General features: G+C 46.0%; 1 protein-coding gene across 4 annotated transcripts in view; it reads right to left on the minus strand.

Moving 5' to 3' along the window:
* Nucleotides 1-15,884, minus strand: part of GNG7 (G protein subunit gamma 7) — a 79,925-nt gene that overhangs the window by 14,844 nt on the left and 49,197 nt on the right. The window contains exons 4-5 of one of the 4 annotated variants that reach the window (XR_015261151.1): nt 12,830-13,042; nt 12,271-12,411 (exon numbers count right to left, since the gene is read on the minus strand). The exons of 2 other annotated variants lie outside the window; for them this stretch is intronic. The gene's annotated coding sequence lies outside the window, so the exon portion shown is untranslated. Of the gene's footprint in view, nt 1-5,113; nt 5,133-12,270; nt 12,412-12,829; nt 13,043-15,884 lie in introns of those variants that run through there. One more of the 4 variants, XM_086767271.1, reaches the window with a different exon arrangement.

Raw genomic sequence — 15,884 nt, forward strand, 5'->3', positions numbered from 1 at the left:
TGCCTCTTGCTCAGGATGAGTGTTTATCTGCATTTCAGCACTGAAAGGATTCAGCTTGTTTTCCACACCTTATTTTGCATCACCTGCAGCTTGACTTGTACGATGAGCACGGGAGAGCAGCCGGGACGCCAAAACATTTCACTTTAGCAGTAAACAAGTTATGGAAGTACCCGTAAGCTCCTTCAGATTTGCAAAACGTCCCCTCACGCTGTCCCTCCCCAGACAAATTACAGCCTCTTTACCACAGGCTGTAACTGTATTTGAAGACACTCAATGTCCCTCCTGCAGCCACCAGCAGCTCCAGCGCAGCAGCGACAGACCCTTCAGAGCTGCTGTCACCAGGGCTAAAGCTTAAATCACATCGTTATTAGGCCAAGAGAAGCCTTATCCTCCATACTGAAAGCAATGTGTTTCTTGGGCTTTTATTTTCCCTGAAGCCAACACGTCAGAGCAAACACAAGTAAATTTGCTTTTTGCACAATCTGGGTGAGAAGGCAACATGCTCCCCCTTCTATTTGTATTGCAGCACAGAAATCCCCGAGCTCCGAGTGGAGACTCCGGGGTTTTCCCCAAGGGAAGGGAGCACTCCTGCGGCAACGTACATCTCCAGCAAAAATAGGGCTTGCAGCACAAAGCCGGGCCGAGCAGTGCAGCGGTGGGCTGAGCAGCCACCCAGCCGAGGTGTGCAGTGACACGGGGTACAGCCCTGGTGCCCTAACGAGTTTCTGCCCAAATTTCAGAGGAGCTTTACAAGCAGCACAGCTGTTCAGAGAGAAGGATGGCATGGCTGCTTGCCACTCTTCCTGGATATCCATGTCACACTCTAACAGCAGCTGGTGTGTAGTGCAGCTGTAGGACAGAGGGCACATTTCTCGGATACAGTTCTGTCTCTACCAGAAGTTCCATTAATTGCTTAAGTATTTTGTCTCCAGCTGCTCTAGTTTCAAACTGGGCAAGGATTTTGGAAGGAGAGAGTACCCCTCGAGACACGTAGCTCCATTTCCTTCCCATTAAAGGAAATGATTATCTGGCTGAGAGAGCGTGAAATCCTGCAGGACACAACTGCCAGCTGAGCTGCAGAACATCCAACACGTTTCCAGGGTAGCCTGAACCCTCCTCAGTTAACTCATGCTGTTGTTATTAGGTCTGGCTTGAAACTCCCCCTTCTCTCCAATTTATCTGCAGCAGCCTCTGGCAGGACTGCCACGATAATTACACACAACCATCACCCCAGTGCTGCAGATTGTGTCCCCTGTGTCACATTCCAACCTTATTTTTAGACCCTGCATTAAAAAAAAATAAAATAAATAAACAAATAAATCAAAAACCCTACAGAGCGCAAAGGTATTTACATCCAGTTGTTACCTGGAGCCATCACACAAGCAGCAAGGGACTGGGTTTGAAATGCAAAGTCTGATGCACTTCAGGTTTCTCCTTGGCTGGTGCGTGGGAGCTGCGGGTGCATTCACGGTGTTGAAGATCTGGAGCCACCAGCGGGCTCCTATTACTCTGCAGTACAATACAGGTGGCCAGATACATAATAAACGCTAATAACAATTTAAACCAGGAACCACAGTCGGGCTGTAGTCAAGGCTGTTATGGGTTGAGGATAGTAAATAAATCAAGAACTTGCACTGCAAAGTCTGCTCCATGCTCATCCTTCCTGCATTCCCAGCCAGCGCGGTCACAGAGGAAGTACACAGAGGGGAAAACCAAATCCCTGCACACAAGCAGCAAGCGCTCACAGCTTCCACAGGAGCACTGCTACAAGAATTAGGCCACAAAATTTCACAGCAGCTAGTTGTTCCTCATGTGCTTCAGAGCCCCCGTGAAACTCGGCGCTCTGTGCCAGCATGAGCAGCAGTTATTTAGGAAGGAAAGGCAAGCAGAAAAGCAGAACAAGCTCCAGCACGAGTTTCAGCAGAGGCTCTCGCTTTGAATCTGCTCCTTTCCAGTCACCTGCAGTTTCCTCTTCTGCTTCTCAGAGCCAGAGATGACTGAGCCGTATAAATGCCATCCCTCTGCTTGCAGAAACCATCGCAAGAACTCATGAGCCCCCTGACACCCTGAATCTCCTCCCCAGCATGAATGCCTTCTCTCCAGATGAGTGGAAAGGAGAGCTTCCTTCTTCCTCTTCAAAATCAGCTCATAAATTCCTGTACTTCAAGGATCATTTAAAATCTGCTGCTCCACAACTGTCTCAGCAAAAATATTCATCACTCCTGTGAAGATTTTTAAGCTCAGGGACATTTATCATCTTTTAAGTAAATACATGCTCTTCAAACATCTTCATGAAGTGCAAGCTAACGGATTTTGTGATCTTACCCAAAGAAAAGGGACGGAAGAATGAGTACTTCACACAGAGCGCTGCAATGAAGGCTGGTTTTGTAGTCTGGCTTCTTGAAAATTGCCCACTGTCACGTCCTGGAATATTTATGCTTTGCTTAAAGTGCAGCTGATGTCACAGACAAAAACCCTCACCTAGGCACCCATGCTTTCTTTCCAAAAAGGGACTATGAAGAGTAACACTGATGCTTTAAAAAACTCCTCTCGGTTAGTATACATCTTAATAATGCAAAACTAGAAATATGTCTATATGTCCTTGCGGCTCCTGCCAGGAACGCGCACAGCTTTGCTCCGGCCATCCAGCAGCAAACCCACAATACCAGCACACCTAATCCCAATCATCCCACTAGAAGTGATAAGAAGGATGAGTTCTTCTTCACCATTTTGCTCTTAAGTTGTTTTCATATGCAATCATTTCCGCAGTGATTAGGTACGGATTTTCAGGTCCTTAAGTCCAGAGATTGCCCTGGCTACAAACGCAATTCCCACACAGGTTTGTGTCTTCAATCATGGCCCAAAGAGAGGTACCAGCTTACTGATTTTAGTGGTCAGACTGGGAACTAAATACGTATATCTTGGCTAGACCACTGTGGAGCTTGACCTTGACTGGGACGGCTTGACAGCAGCCCCACGTTCAACGGGAGGGTATAAAGACTGAGCAGGAAGCTGGGCTGTGTCGGGGCAGAGGAGTAGAGGAGTATTAAGTTACAGAAGGAGATAAAGGAAAGGGAAGTTTAGGCTGAGTATCAGAAAACTTCCCGAGAGCTTCCCATAGCTCCTGAGATCTGAGCTGGGAAATGCTGCAAGCAGCAGCACTCAAGACATTTAAAGCATGCCGGGGAAGTTTTAACACGGTACAGCGTTTCATTCCCTTCTTTGCTGAGCGTACAAAGGCCTTTCCAGTTGCACCGCAAGGTCACGTGAATTTATCGGCTTTGTGCAAAAGTTACTTCATCATGAGATCAGCAAATTTGATGGCATCAGCAACGACACAGCTGAGTGAGCAGCCTGGCAGTTCCCTCCACTGTGCAACTGCTTGGGTGCTGAGTGGGTGGAAAGGTTTTGAAACAACTTTTGAGTTTTCTACCGATAAGCAAATGCCTGAAGAGGGAAAACACTCTGACTAAGTCAGCCACATTCATCTACCCCCAAACCTGAAATGCAATACTAACTTAAATACCATGCAATTGCGATGCTCTTATCCGCCGCTGCAAGCGGAGGAACAGGCAGATGTACCTTGGAGCTGCACATCAAAACTTGAACAGAGAGTGTAAAGGAGAATGACTGCCAGCCACCCAACAGACACCACTGCAAAAAAACCCAAAACCCACTGAAACCACCCTGTTTTATAACAGACACCCTTGGGTCACTCGTGTTTGTGTCCACACAACCTCCTCCTTTAGACGCTACCTTTATCGCTGCCCACTCTCAAGCTTTTTGGCACAGCTCAAGAGCAAGCCTCCGCTTTCTACCTGGGAGGCCCAAAATCAGGCTACGTTGAAAAGAGTAAAAGGAGATGCCAAACGCTTTTATAAGGAAAAAAGGAAAGAAAACAGAAACGAGGTCTGAGTCAGCTGGCAGAGCTTCTGTGTTTTGGTGGAGAAAGCAGCAGAGAATTTCCCTGTCAGTAATGCACAGCTATTAAAAGAAACAAGCCCCTGACATATCTATGCTCCTCAAGTCACTGTAATGTCCAGATAAAATTCCATCCTTTAAAAGTGATCTTATCACAGGAATAAGTCACTTTCCTGAGACTCCTAAACAGCCAATATTTTCCTGTACCACATGAACGTTCAGATAAATTCAAAGCCACCTCTCTGCTTGCAGTCTGTGAGCAGAACGCTTCGGCTTTTTATAATCTCAAACTGATTTTGCTTCTCCCCAAAATAGGATCAGATGCTTAGCAAGAAAGCTAGCCACAGGGAATTTAAGGAGGATTACAAGAAAACCCTAAAATAAGGATTCAAGGCCAATCCTGCGAGGACTAGCCTTTATTGGGAGCACTGTGCCTGCTATAGTGTCTATTCACTGGAAGATACTGGGACCTTTGCAGGGCTTCAGAGAGTGGCTGTGCTGAGCAAGCAGGGCAGAGCACGTTTATTGAACTTCACACAGCTCTGCATGCAGGGGATGGAAAGGGGAAGGAGTTTGGTTTCAAATAACTTCAACTTTTCATTGTGGAAAGAGTGTTTGGTGGGAATGACATCAGAACCACAAGCTACAATATCCTCATTGTATGGCCTGGCATAGCTTGCTCAACACTTCTTGAGAAGATAGGGAACTGGTAAATAATCAGGGTAACACAGCTGCTAAGAACTTTTCCAGCACAATATGCCCCTCAGCTACCTTTTTTTTTTTTGTGTTATGGAAAAAGAAACAGGGTTTGTTCATTACACTGACTGCAGCTATTATACCTACATGCATTCAAATTGCATTTCAAAGTAGCTAAAAATAGCCTTGCAACTGCTGTTAAAGCAAACAGCAGTTTAGCTTTGTTTCATTGTTTTCTGCTGGTCTGCAGTGACACTTTCAGCAGAATATCCTGCCCCAGCAGCATCGAGCTCAAACAACCAGATGAGCAAAGCCTTGAGCTGCCACGGAGGGTTTTTCCCCAGAACTGGCACCGACCCAACACCACAGTTACAGTCAGCGGTGAGGCGGCACGTAGAGACCAGACATCTGATCCCACACATGTGTGAATAAGCCTGGAAGCAGAATTCACTGTAATTTAACCTTTTATGACTTTTATACACAGACTCACAGAGACCTTTCGCTACTGCTCTGCAGGCCAAGTTGAAGATAGCGTGGTCTGAAGCCCTTTGATTACCCTGGTGTCACCGCAGAGCTGGTCATCTGGGAGGCTCAGATGAGGTCATCTGATGCTGGAGGACAAGATATCCCACACTGAGGAACTTGGGCCATCCGCTCCAGCGTCACTCTTACTTGTTGACCTTCAGACCAGAATTCAAGGCTGATTTTATTTCCTTCTAGGCTTCGGCCTGCACTGAAGCCAAGGGGTTCAGGGTGAAGTCTCTCCCTTCAGCCCACTTTCTGCAACGTCAAAAATGAAAATGATAAGCAGCACAGGTGCCCTGTAAGGCTACGGGAATTAATCCCCCCAGCCTCTGCTGGGAGATGAGCTAACCGCCCCTCGGATTCTTTTGTATTGGATTTGGTTTCATTTCAGGGTCTGCACAAGGCGAGCATTTACAACCATCAAGCTTGGGGGGAAGGATGGGGAGAAAAAAAAAAAAAAAAAAGCCTAAGATTATGGCAAAAATATTTACTTTAAATTTAAATACCTTCTGTTCAAGTGCAGGAAGATTAGCAGTGCTCTTTGTATGACTGTTCTCTAGAGAAGCCTCACAGTGTTGGGAAGCAGCACTCAGCTGATGCTGAGCAAACAAGAAAAACGCTGACTAGCTCGTTGATGAGCCTTGGTGTAGCACAGAGCCACGAAGAAACCTCTTCAGGAATGGGAGCCAAAGGCATTTCAGCCTCTTTGTGTGACTGAAGGGGCTGATACAGAGTTGGCTACAGCACACCTAAACCAGCTTCCAAAGCAAGCATATAAATCCCAGTACATTTTCGGCTGTCAGAGCATTGCTTTACACTTTGTATATTCAGAAGGCTTTTTTGAAGCCACGTTATCAAAACCAGAGCATTCACAACACCTGGCTTCTGCTGATTGCGTTTGTCGGGATTGGCAGTGACTAAAAGGTTGGCCCTAGGGGCCAGATGGTGTTTGCACAATCATTGCATGTAGAAAGTTTTGCTTTTTGGTTTTCAGTCTGCCCCATTTCAAAACATCGTGTGATCTCCACCTTAAGTGAAAAGAAGAATGGTCTAAATGATAATACCAGGAACCACCCATTCTGTTCTGCAAAGCAAGGGGAAGAGTCAAATAAAATAGAATTACATACCTCTATGCTAAATTCCTAGGTGCTCTATCAGCCAGGTATCTCAGAGCAGCCAAACAATTCCCCCAGAGGCCTTTAGAGCACATTTCAACTAGCAGAGCTCGAAACATGGACTGGCATTTGCTTTACTCAGTCAAAAACACAGCAGAGCTGGTTTTCCATGTTCACAGATGAGATCTTTAGTGTGAGCTGCTCAGAAAAATTTTTTTACTTTGCTTTAAACTGCAATTATTGCCAAGGATTAGTAATCCACATGGAAACCTCTATACTTAGTGCATCTGCTCTGGATACAGCTGGGTCACACCTGCTTCCTTTACCACCAAAGTTTTTCTGCTGTTGGTTTTGCAAATGCTTTCTGCTTCTGTAGTGAAGAGTCTCCAAAGCTGTGTGTAAGGTTACTCATTGCAAATACTCTCAGGGGCGAGGATGTGAGCAAAATAAGTACAGTGTAGCTTTAAAATCCTGAATTCAGTTTACAGCAGTTGCATCTTGAGTCAGTGAAGAAATCAGATGCACTCATATCTGCAGTGAGAGCTTGCAGTGCCTTTCCACAGTCTACATGAAACTCCAGGACGAAACACTGACTGCTTTTCCTACAGAGTCACTTGAAAGATGCAGAAGAACTTGTAAACAGTGCTGGAGTGGAGCAACAGGGGTTTCAAGGGAAAGAGACTGAAAGCAAAAAATTCTCTGTAGGCATAATGGTGCCATCAATGAATCAAGGCAACCGTGCCCTGAAAAATACAGTGCCTAGACGGACTGTTGCTAAAGAAAGTTCAATATTGCAACAGGGATGAAGTGACGCATTGACTTGACAGCCGTGGGCAATATCTCCAGATACCAACTACAGATCTCAAGCAGTGAGAAAAGAGCAGTTTCCGCTAACCTAACTCCCGAGAGTCCTTCAGTGACCTTCAATCGAAACAAACCTCATCCCTGTTTGTGTTACTATCTTGCACGCTGACAGAGAGCTACTTAGACCTCTGAGCATGGCAGAACGTGATTCAGGATGGAGTTAAGCAACATCCACTATCATGTAATTGCTGGGACTCCGAGCATGCTGCTAGGCTGAACTAAAGTGAACGGGCACATCCCCGTAGCACGCAGGGAGGTCTCATCTTGAGTACTGCATCGCTGCATCAGCCCAGGGCTGAACAGCAAAGCAGAACATCACAACGTCTGTCCAGCACCACGCCATAACTGCAACGCTCCAAGGTTGGAGCTGGTCATGTCTGGGTATGCACTGCACTAAATATATCTCTTTTTTTCCTAATACAAACCCCAAATCCTCTGACCCCATAAAGTAATTAGCACCCTACTGCTAACTAAGCCTCAGAGACCCAAAGTGGGAATCTTTTTCATAAGGCAGGAACCTCGTCTACACCAGGGACATTCAGACCCCTAATTCCACAGTGGTACCTTCTGAAAAATCACACCCTAGAGCTCAATGTTAAGCTAAAACTCAAATTCTTAACTTCATCGTTCAGGAATAATTTAACAGCTCGAGGTATCCTGAAGCTGGCTGGTGCGACACTTGTGAGCGGAACTGCTCAGGGATGCTTATTCACTGCCAGCTCCTGACTGCAGAAGGGACCCACTTGCACCTGGGGGCCAGCTCCTAATTTCGCTAGAAATGTGAGTGACCTTTTGCAGTGGAGACATCACATGAGCATAAACACTACTGCCTTCTTCATACACCCATAAAACACACCAATATGAGAGCAGTTCTGTAACTTTCTCTAGTCATCTTGTTTTCATTACTGATGTAGCTACAGAGGGCAAAAAAGATGCTCAGGAAAAACTCACAATGGGTCAGTACAACTGGGGGCTCCCCTCCTTCCCCAAGTCAGCTGCAGGCAAGCAAAACCCAAGAGGCTTGCTTCCAAACCCAGATGAGGACACAGTTTCATCAGCCCTATGACTACTTTTGCACTTGTTTCAACCACCAAAGTAATTACCCTAAAAGAAAAGGCCAGTATCTCCATGTGACTGCAGGGTCTGTGCGGCTGTTTTCATGCAAACCCGGCTCTTTTGGGTAATAGTGATGACTGCAACATCATGTGAGGGTTTGCAACAAGGAGCAACTCCTATATCAGCACTGGAATCCACTGGGCAGACAGGGAGAGGAAGCAGAAGGTCGCTTTCTTTTGTCTGTCTTACAGGAATAGAAATCACGCTGGGCTGGCAGCGGTTCAGCTCTGAGCTCAGGGCTGGGACTGGGAACTGCCGAGGAAAGGCTGGGGCTGGAAATAAGGCAGAGAAGCTAAAAAAAGAACTTACACACTGGGTGAAACGGTTGCACCAGAAGGCACGTGAGGGATCTGCCTTCAGGTAATGGGCAACCTTTGGCTCCCTTTTTTTTTTCATTGGGCTGGTGCTTATATTTAGAAAATCATCTACTAGAACTTAGAAAAAACAGAGATATGTAAGGCATTCCAGCTTCCCTGAATGTACGTCATTAAGCAATTGCTGTTGTGCAGGTGCCATCCTCTGCGTACACTGTATGTACCTGAGCACTGCTGGCACCTGCTCACCTGCGCCTTCAAGTCCCAAGGGACCGCAAAGTCAACCCTCTACCAAAATTCTCAGAATGACCCAAGGGCACTTTTTGCCCCCAGTTTCCATTCACACACTGGACAAGGAACACAGTTCTGCAGTTGATTTAGCCTCCCTGTTTCTGTGTGAACTCACTCGCCAAATAGAAAGTTGTGTGTCTAAGCAGGAAAACACAGGACACTAAGAATATTTTTAGTAACTCGTCAAAATAAGTCTCTAACCCTAATCTGAAGTGGTCTACTTCAAATTACACTGTAAACAGATTCCAAGGCAAAATAGACCATTGAATAAAAAAATCTCTAGTCCGATAAAGTCTTGAGTTAAGAAACACTTTGTTCCTGTTTGCTTCATCTGCATTCAAGAAGTGTGTTTGTGTGGAAAAAAGGTGGTCAAAACATCTTGCAGATACAGCAAAAAACTGGTTTAAAATTACTTTTTCTAGCTGTTTGGGGCTTCTTGCTTTTAATTCTCTCAAATTTTTAGCAAGTTTAGACAGTGAGGGCTCCTAGAACATTTCCATGTAAAGTTAGACCAGATGAGCCTAAATAATCAACACGAGATTTACACTACCCTTGCACTAAAACTAGCAGATCTCGCACCTTTCATTTGTGAGAGTGATGACTGACAGCGATGGCAATTAAGAAAAAGAAGCAGTCAGCCCAGTCTTCCCATTTAAATCTAGAACAAAATGCCCGCCTAGAACTGGGTTTAGTTAAAACCAGTGTAAGGCACTTCTATCCCAGAGCAGGACTACCCTCCGGACGGGGAGCTATACTGGTACAGGCGCTAGCCTGCGAGTCTGCACGCTCCTCAACAGCAGCAGCCTCCCGAGCAGGCAAGACCTTGGGCTTTGCCTGCCCACCCCGAAATGTGCCAGACTATTACATCTCACTCCCTTTAAAGGAAGTTTACATAACAGGGACAGAAGAGCTTTTAAACTTGGTCCAAAAAACCACGTATGCTGAAGAGATATTAAACAAAGCACCAAATTTAGCAAGTGAAGAGCTTGAACAAACATAATTATCCCAGTAAAAGAGAAAAAATTAAGCCTCCTCGGCTTTTGGTGCGATCATTCCAAGTTGAAATAAACCCCAATGCAGCGGCCTGGGCCCCAGCTTACAACATCACCCCCTCCATCCAGCTGGCAACGCTGAGGTTTTGCATCAGGATCAGCTCCCCTTGTTTCCAAACAGATTGATTCAAACCAGTACACGATGAACCCAAAGTTCAACTCAGCTCCTGAGAGCTGAGACAGGCCTAAGGCTGGAAGAGCGCAAGTGACTGAAACTGCTCTTTGTGGACAACTGTGTCAAGAAATAAAAACTTAATCTGCTATCACTTACTGATTTTTCCAAGAAAAAATGGCCTCAATTGGCCACCACAGGTACATACAATTTTCCACTACTCCTGTTTTCTCAGGAATATTCCAGAAGAATAAGCATAAAGATTCCACACAAAGTGATCCAGAAAGTCCTATTTAATACGTGCAGCCTCTTCACAACGATGAAACCAAGAAATCTCATCGCCTGTGATATCAGACATAGGGGAGGCTTACAACACACTGTGATCTCCGCTGCTGTGGCTGTGCCATGCCGGTGGCTGCCTTGTCTGCTCAGCGTGCCAACAGGCACCCAGCGGCACTGGGTCTGGCTGGGGAAGCTGAGGACCCCCTGCAAGCACCGGGTTCATCCAAACGGGGTCATGCTGGCACTGAGGGGGGGCCTGGCACAGATGACGGACGCGATGATGAACACCGGTGACACTTCCCAGGACGGGAAGGTATTTGTGCGGTGAGCAGAGACGGTGCCCTCAGCACGGGCAGTGAGGGATGGGTGGATAAGGGGGAGCAGCAGCGCTGTAGGATGGGGCATTTTTCACATAGTCAGCATTCCTAGTCGCCACAGAAGTCCCTTGCCTCAGTTAATAAAAACACATAAAAGGCAGAAAGAATGAATCAAGCTTTTTTAGCCACAACAGCAAATACAATACTGACCTCGCTCTGCAGCCTTGCATGCAGTTCAGAGACTCTGGATGGGATTGTCCTGTGTTTTTTTAAGGTGAAAAAGGCATCAAACAAACATCTGCTCATCAGCACCCTGCCCATAACATAGTTTATGTCATGCTCATACATTTTAAAAGGACCTGTTCATAGTCTTCATCTCTAAATATCTAAAACAGAGTTAAAAGGTAGAGGAAAACTGGAAAACCATAACCTCTGTAGAGGTAAGTTAACCTAAACTGGAACAAATGACAGGCACCAATACAGAAACCAACATGACTTTGTCTGCTCATTTTATTGCATTGAGCAGTAGGGAACAAGCAACAGGAAACTCGTATCCCATGATAAGCTCACTTACAGAGTGATTAGTGGAATTTTACCAGTTTTCTAAGTCATTTATACAAATACACGAACTACCGTGGGGGCACTGCTTGTGCCGCTCGTTGGCCGCAGCACAGTGACAGCATAAGGCAGCTGAACGCTCTGGGCCATAACCGCAGATGTTTTACACGGCTTGGCTGCAGAAACCCTTTCAGCACGCTTCTGTATCTCTGCACAAAAAAAATTAAGGAGTTTGTGCTAAGATCTAACTTAGAATGAACACACCCTTGCGTGGACGGCTGGCATCTCCCACTGAAAGAGGCAATGAATTTTGACTTAAGAAAGTTTATGACCACAGACATTGAAAGTCTCATGGAAAGACTTCTATTGACTTTTATGTTTGCAAAAAGCTTTTACCTTTAAAATGACTCAGAAGCCAAGTCCAGCCTTGCTGTGTGCCCTTAAATCCTGATTTGCATTCCTGCAATTTCATGCTAATTGCATTTGACAGAAAAAACAGAAAGAGTATCTTTTCCAAGCAGACTCGAGGTGCCACCTGCCCCGCTGTGCTACTGCTGGCAAGCTACAGAAGGCCACTTTTATCCCTGAAACACCGCCTTTTAGCGACCAGGCCTGGATAAAGATCACAGAAGAGACTCACCCCTGGTATGCACACCTAGCATTGTAATGCATAAAAGCAGAGATGTTAGTCCTTGGCTAATTAACATCTTCATTCAGCAGATGAAGCTCTGAGGAACACATTACCAGTGCACTAAAAAGTTACAGGTTACATACGCACCCATCAGTGCTACACGCTGTCAGCTTTGACAGCTGATCCCTATTACCCCTCCTTTTTTGCCTGTTCCAAAAATGTTTAGTCCAGTATTTCTTACTCAGGAACTATACATTAATTTTGAAAATACCAAACTGACTCATTTTTTCATCTTAAAGCCTGCTATATAAGGGTAGCGGTAATGCATTCAGGCTACTCAAAAACCTCTGGACTTAAGTCTCAAAGAGCACGTGTTACAACACCAGGCTGCATGTTCAACCCTCAGTTTGCTGAGAGCTTGATGTTAAACCAGATTGTACAATGTTGAAAGAAAAACACCAAGTGGCCATCTAAATGCAAGTTGTATTTCTTCAAAATTTATTTGCAAATCCTGTTTGCAGCACTGAAGCCAGGCAGCTGTGGGGATGGGTCAGCCTCTGCCAGCAACACGAGATCAAGTCTCCAGAGGACTATTGTCAAGCTTCTGAAAGAAAGGGCTGAAATAAAACAAAAATATTGGTAAAACGTAATGGGATTTTTTCCACCACCGCTGGAGAATGTTTTTCAGGCAGTTAGCCAGCACCACTTCAAAGAGTAAAAAAGCATGTGGTTTTTGCACGGCTTTGTACTTTAATATTAAACACAAAAAAAAAGCACGCTGGGCTCAGTGAGGCAGCCAGGCAACCGTCACTTTGATGCAGGAGAAAGTACGTCAATGGGCTGCATCACTGCAGCGGCTCCGGGGTCAGGGAACCCTCCTACAGCATCTCCCTGCCCACGTAGCCAGCGCCACGTACAGCTCCCCTCCACAACGCCCCGGGCTCGGCGAGAGGAGGGGGAGGAAGACAAAAAAACCCCAAGACGTCGCTTTTTCACTCCAGCAAAAGGACAAAGCTGAGTCAGATGCTAGCTCACAGGCTTTGGTAAGGTGCAGAGGTAACACCGCCAAGGCTGGAGCCGTCCCACGGTGGGGCTGGGAGGAGGCACGTGCCACCGAGCTGCTCCCTGTTCTGCTGCCGGAGGACCGGGGATGTCCTTGCAACAGCTTGAAACAGGGATGCAATCTTTTTTCGTCTCTCTCAAAGATCCTTAGGGAGAGGTGGTCCTGATGCAACTCCCCTGCTCTCACTCAGGCATCATAAAACAGAAAAAAATGAGGTTAAGCCAGGCAAGGCACATTTACAGCAGTCCTGTCTGTGCTGCAACACACCAGACTTTAATGCAATTTCATTTTAATACAGGACCATTAACTACACATTACAGGCTTGTTTTGCAACTGGCTCCTGACTGTCTGCAGAACTTAATTTAGTCATATGAAAGAGACAGGTCTTAACGAAGCAAGAAATGCAATTTTTAGCAGCCCTGTTTTGCTATGAAAGCTAATTGTCAATTCCTCAGATTTCAAGTCATTAAAAACCTGGACTTTGGTCTCACTTCCCACTACTTAACCTCTTCAAGTCTTGCACTAACCTAGCTACACCCAGAAGGACCCATACCTAAACCTTATCCCACTATGGCTCTTCTGTCCAATTTCTGCTCTTTTTCCAGTCCATGCAGCAGGGTTACCACGGGGCAGACTGGGACAGCAAGCTCTCCAAGGTCAAAAAATGGTCAACCAACTCCACCAGCACCTCGTGCAATGGGAACCCAACTCAACCTGCCTACAGATCCTACTAAAACCCCAATGTTAGCCCTGGGAGCTTTGACTTACACCAGGCTTGTCTCAGAAAAGCCAAGAGAAAGCCCCGCAGATTTCTCAGTTCTCATTCCACCACAGACAGCGCCGCACACAACATTCCCGAAGGACTTGCAGCAGGAATTAAGAAATACGAGGCGCAGGCCCACGCTGCCTCGTCAGTGGCAAGCAGAGGTTATTCCTAGCAGCTAGCTGAAGTAATAGGATTTATTTTAAAAAGGGAAAGTCCTCGTGCTGTACGAGAACCTCAAATGACTGCTGCTATTTGCGTAAAGTTCCTCATTCACACTAAGATTCTCCTGTGCTAAAAATAAAGGGAAGAAAGGCAGGATTTAATATCTTTTGAAAAATGCCTATTTGGGTTTGCTGAGGTGGCCAAAAGCTGTTTTGATATCAGTTGCTACTATTGCTAAAAAAAAAAAAGCCCACTAAGCAGAACAAGTACAGCCCTTGGCATCGTGTGTCTCCTGCTCCTCCTCGCCCCAGATGCGGCCACCCTGCAGCCCTGCCTGGCGCTGGCTGGCAAGCGGTGCCACGCTTCGCCGCTCGGCACCTGAGGCCAGCGAGTTGCACTGACACCTCCTCGAGCGTCCAGGAACCCGGACAGTGTGTGCGAGCTCTCCTCCTCACCGCAGAGTCAGTGTAAGGTTTTGGTGTGAAAGGGGCAAGAAAAAAAATCTCCCTCATCTGATTGCAGCATCAGACAAGTTGATGGAGAAGTATCTTTCATGGGACTTTTGCCTCTAAATCCACAAGGTGCTTCAAAAGACTCTTAAGTGATGGAATGGTTTTAAATAGGAGCGTTTTAGCTCTTTCCTGCGAATTTAATATTCCAGAAACTGCCAAAGATGCAGCAGGGATTGCCAGGGCCGTGCTGTAACAGGGACAAGCATGATGCTCGGAGCACCCTGGGCTCCCACTGCAGCTGCTACAAAAAAGTGGAACATGCTCTGCCACTCAAAACCCTTATTGTCCATCCAATGGTTTTCAAACAGTTAGGAATAAAGTTAAAAACAGAGGGAGAAAATTCACTTTACCCTGCACATAATTATTTTGTAAGAACTGTGCTTACATAGACAGAGCTTTAACCAGATAAGAGCAGAATTGTCCTCAAGGGCGCAACTTTTGGGTAAAATTTCAGTATTACTCAGAAAAGCGTCTTACACATCATCTTAACAAAGCTGGAGTTTACTCTGTAAGCTCTTAGTGCCAGCAAAGGGAGGCAGATGTTTTAGCAATGGTGCAGGGACAAAGGAGGAGCTACGACCCAAGGTAGTAACTGAACTACGACCTGCCACTTGACAGTGGGTAACCGATGGAGGAAAGGCAACGTGCCTGCTGCAGAGCACCGATGCTTCCTACTAAGTAGGAAATGCTCGGAGAAAAGGTGAAAGCCACTACAGAATATGACAATGAGAAACCAGGTGGATTAGTCACCGAAGAGTAATAACTCAAATAAATCCAGCATGTGCATTCACTCATCCCCTCCTCCGAGGGCTTTGGGATGCTGCAGACATTACATGCAGAGCGGCTCGACGTTAAGTGTGAAATGAGGTAAATCCAATTCTTGCAGGGAGAACGTCATCGCTCTAACAGCGCATAAATCCCATGGACTGGAGCTGGAAATGCCAGGGGAAATGACTGGGTCACTAGAAAGTGAATTTAATGCCACTGCAGAAGACGACGACTGACTTTCAGCGAGCTCCCAACCAGGCTGTTGATCTGGGGCAACAGCTGGACTCATATAAAGGAACGATTGGCTTGTTTTCACTTATTGAAGTGGAAGGAAATGCTTCCATAAATATGAACTACAAGAATCAGTACTGATAACATTTGCTCTGACCTCATTCATCCTCAGGAGACAAACACTGAATTTCACTCTTGACTGATGGACAAAACAAGCCTTGAAACCCCTCTGAGTTGTAAGAGAAGGAAAGTGGTGTGTGATTTTTTTGTTTGTTTGTAACCAGAATAGAAAGAGGAAAAGTGATCAAATTCCTGAGAAATCAATATTCACCTAGAAAAGTTTTTAAACACTGGTTTGAGCCCAGTCTGCTTTCCAATCACTCATTCACCTCCCCAATGCCCTCGAGGTCACTGATGCAGGAACGGACTTCACAGCGACAGCAGAGCAGCAGGTCAAGGATCTCAGACAAGAGCAGCCTGTTGCTAACTTTCTCCTACTCTTCAGCAAGTGCTTTTGCTATAGTGTCCCACACGCTAGCTCCTGGCTTACTTCAGATTGAGACAAAAATTAAAGAGAGAAGTTTTGGA

The sequence above is a fragment of the Chlamydotis macqueenii genome, chromosome 26 (assembly GCF_036417535.1).
Source record: "Chlamydotis macqueenii isolate bChlMac1 chromosome 26, bChlMac1.mat, whole genome shotgun sequence".
NCBI classification, from domain to species: Eukaryota; Metazoa; Chordata; class Aves; order Otidiformes; family Otididae; genus Chlamydotis; species Chlamydotis macqueenii.